Below are 3852 nucleotides of genomic sequence, written 5' to 3' on the forward strand. Positions count from 1 at the left end.
TTCGGTTTTGGCTTCTCCAGACTCGACGGGTGTTCTAGAAGCAGCAAGGATGGGGATTTTCCTGGTCTGTAGGCGAATCGGGATGGGAAAACGCTCGGGGTTCCCCTTCTCCGCCGTCCCTCCGGGCAACCAAAGCATCTGTCCTAAAAAGAGGGCAAAAACTCGATTGGTTCTGTGAGGAATGAGCAGAAAGAGAAAAAGCAACCAAGCCCCACAGCTCCTGCAGCATCTCACCCCCATTCCCTGGCCCACGACCCGAGGAAGGGACGAGAGCCCCAGCAGCGAGCGGGGATGCTGCAGGGGGCTGGCGGCCCGCTAGCACGCCCGGGGAGACCCCACCAAGGCCAAAGGTGGGCGGGTCGGGGAAAAATTCTCCGTATTTTGCTGCCCAAGAGATGCAAGGCAGGCAGGAGGAGGGCGGCGCGAGCTCCTTGAAGTTCCCCAGGGAAGGAGCGAAGCCGTTTGGGGCGGAGGGAGGCGTGCAGGAGGCCAGGAGGAGAGGACCTTGCAAACACCGGTGCCACCAAAGGGACGGGGGCAGAGGAAGAGATCCCAGCCCCAAAACACCGCGGGTGGGAAAAGCAAACACGCACCAGGCCGCGTCTGGGCCGGCGGCAGGCGTTATGGCAAAGGACAAGGCGGTTAATTATTAATTATTAATTTTCTCTTCTGAATGAAGCGGAGAAGAGCCAGGGAGGGCTGGGGAACGAGCCCTGGGCTGCAGGGACGGGCAGGTCGGGGTTTACACGGACAGCCCCGAGAAGAAACGCCCGAGGTCCCAGAAAGCTGCCCGGGGAGCAGCACCAAGACCTCATCCGCTCTACCGAGCCCCAGCGGATCTTCATCACGCTCCCCAAAAAAAGACAATTTCGCCCCAAACGGCCATGCTGGGCCGCCCACCCCGTAGAGGAGCTCCGGCTCGTTTCCATCCCGATCTACGGCACAGCCCCCGGTGCCTTGGCTTTTTCCTAGCGACACATTTCAGCAGCTTCCAGAATTAGCCAAGATTAGCAAGGCAAACAAAACAAAACCAAGGTGCCAAAGCTGGGCTGGCGCCGTGAGGGGAAAAGCAGGGCTGGGAGTGAAAGCAAAGAGTTAAAGGCAAAGGAGGGAGAAAAAAAAAAAGGCAAACAGGCCAGAGTTTAAAAAAAAAAAAGGAGGCAAAGAGCAGGAAAGGAAACCTCGTGAGTGTCTCTTCCCCTCTTGGCTTCTCCCGGCTGCGGGGAGGGGAGGCTCTGCTGTGCCAGCGCACCCAAAAGAGCCGGGAATTTCCAGCGGCACCAGCGCTGAGCCGAGGAGCCCGCCACGGGCTGGAAATCCGTGGTGCCAATAAAAAAAAGGGGGTGGCGAGGGGGCACCGAGAGGCAGCGCGGGTCCAAAACGCACCCAGCTTTCACTTTAGGAGCGAGGACGGTGGGAGAAGGGGGGTGGGGGGATAACCGTCTGCTGCCGCGTCAGCCCCGAGTGTGCAACACCCCGGCGTCGGGCATGCCAGAACCGGGAACTGCGCGAGCTCTGTGCGCGAGGCTGTTTGTGCAACCACAGACACGTTGGGTGGCTTTTGCTTGACCCCGGGAGGTTTTTTTTCAGGCTCTCAGGGAGCGCTGGCGTCACGTTTCCAAACATTTTCCCCGCTTCCAGCGGGATAAGACACCCAACTTGTTCGATTCGCGAGCTGCACCCGCCGGGAGAGACGCGCCCGGCTGCGCTGCGTGGGACAGAACCGGGACAAAACCCGTCCCTTTTGGTGATTTTGGTGGAAACCCAGCTCCAAAAAACCTGGCGACAGCCCCAGCACCGCGGAGGGCAAGCAGCCGGGAAGCCCACTGCTGCGCTCTGCACGGCCAACAAGCTGGAAAATCCCTTCTTTGTTCTGAAACAACCCCCACATCCCCCCCAAAAGGATTTGTTTTAGGCTGTGCTTGCAGCAGCGATCGGTTCCTTTCGAGGTTTGTCCTCTCAAGCACCTCCAAACGTCCTGCTCAGCACCCAGCGCGCGGAGGAGCGCTCAGAAGCGCTCGGAACGGCACGAGGCTCGGAGCGCCAGCTCCCATGTCGGCACTGTAACGGGCACGGTGAAGTAACTGCCTTGCTCGAGCTGAAAAGAAATAATAAAAAAATAAGTCCAGGAGGCAGAGCAAAAAGAACAGCAGCCATAAAAGAAACCCTCATCACAGCAGCGGCATGCGAGGACGTTACAGAAACACACAGCCCCGTTCCAGAGCAAGGCAATGCGGCAGGGGATCAAGAAAATCTTTTTGAGGGGTTAAAAGATCCACGATCAATAGCGTGGATGTGGCCAGGCCGCGTCAGTGCTTCGAGACCTCGGTGCTGTTAAACTCGCTCGCATCGTTCTTGATGTTGAGGGCAATACGCAAAAAAAATAAGAGAATCCCTCCCAAATCCTGCTGGATTTCCCACAAAATCTCTAAACGTGAGCCAAAAGAGGAGGCATTTGGGTATCGCATGAGGCCATTAGACCCAACTCCCTGCCTGGGTCACCCTGGCCAGACTTGCCTTTAGGGCAACATCTGCTCCTCGGGTCCGGGAGGGCACTCGAGGGCCTTCTGCAGACCCTCGAGTTGGGAACAAGAGCGAGAGCAAGGACAGGTAGCAAACCTGCACGAGGCATCACGACGGCCTCCTTCAGGAAGACGAGTTTCTGTCCCAGGAAACGCAGCTGGGAGCGCCCGAAGCCACGGTTTTCTCCAAGTGTGGCAGCGAGAAATGTAAGTAAATTCCTCCTCTTCCCATTTCTTCCCCAAACGACTTGATCCCGCAAGCTGAGGAGGTTCAAAATGCACAAATCACATCCCAATGGCTCGCAGCAAGACTGCAAAGAATCACTTTAAGACCGAGGCCCCGATTTTCCCACTCCGGAGTTGTTCAGGTCACACAGCACACGTTGGTCGCTTTACATCAAGGACGCAGCAGGATTTGGTCAAAAATAAGAAAATAAAGAAAGAAACCAGCTCCCGTTTGGTCGCTTAATTTGGTACGGGTGGCTTGGCCCCGCTTCGCCTCGTCCCAAAACGAAATGAGTGACATTAACAGACTGAAAATGTCAGGTAAGCAGTTTATCCTGAGCTTGCGTACTCCGAAATGAATAATCTCTTGAGTTATTAAACCCAGCCGAGCTTATTCAACTGCTCGGCGCTGTTAGAGGCAAACCAAACGTTTAACGTTGAAGTGAAATTAAAGCTGTGACTAACGATCATACTTTTCACTTAGGTGTTCACGGAGATTCACCGAGATTCCCCGACCGATTCTAAGAGACCGAGATGTTGGGGACAGGAGAGGAAGCCTCTCTTGTAGGTAACCGGTTAATTTTTTAAAAAATCCTGGAGCAGGAATAAGTAGTTTTATGCCTGCTCCCTAAGGAAGGAGGGTACCAGATGGGAGCCCTCGCACATCTGGAGCAGGCTATCTGCTGGTCAGCACGGTTACAAGCAGGGAGTGGCGAGGTGACACCGTTTACAGGCAGGGCAGAATTAACCCAAATACTCATGCCCAGAAGCAGGGAGAAGATCGCACAGCCGGCGCGATGAGGGGATACAACGGCAGATGGGATTTAATGTCATAGCACGTCTTGGGAAGATTAATCATACGCAGAGTTGCAGGCTCTACCTCAGCTATTACCTCTCAGGAAAAGATCTGGGGGTTATTGTCGACAGCTCCAAGAAGAGAACGCTGCTTAAAGCCCAGCAGTAGCCAAATCCAGCGTCGGCAGCAATTCTGAAAGGAACAGAAACCAAAATAGCAAACGTGATTACACTGCTGCTTAAATCTGTGCTGTGCCACGTCCTGATGACACAGGGAAGGGTCACCCGGAGCACCAGAAGAAGTCAGCTC

The 3852-nt window shown here is 55.2% G+C and overlaps 1 long non-coding RNA gene across 1 annotated transcript; it reads right to left on the reverse strand.

Moving 5' to 3' along the window:
- Positions 1-1089: 1089 nt before the first annotated feature.
- LOC118159893 lies at positions 1090-2770 on the reverse strand. Its single transcript, XR_004747278.1, has 2 exons — positions 2620-2770; positions 1090-2098 (listed from the first exon to the last, which is right to left on the reverse strand). It is a non-coding gene; the product is annotated as an uncharacterized LOC118159893 (long non-coding RNA).
- Between the last annotated feature and the right edge of the window lie 1082 nt (positions 2771-3852).

The sequence above is a fragment of the Oxyura jamaicensis genome, unplaced genomic scaffold (genome assembly GCF_011077185.1).
Source record: "Oxyura jamaicensis isolate SHBP4307 breed ruddy duck unplaced genomic scaffold, BPBGC_Ojam_1.0 oxyUn_random_OJ72596, whole genome shotgun sequence".
NCBI classification, from domain to species: Eukaryota; Metazoa; Chordata; class Aves; order Anseriformes; family Anatidae; genus Oxyura; species Oxyura jamaicensis.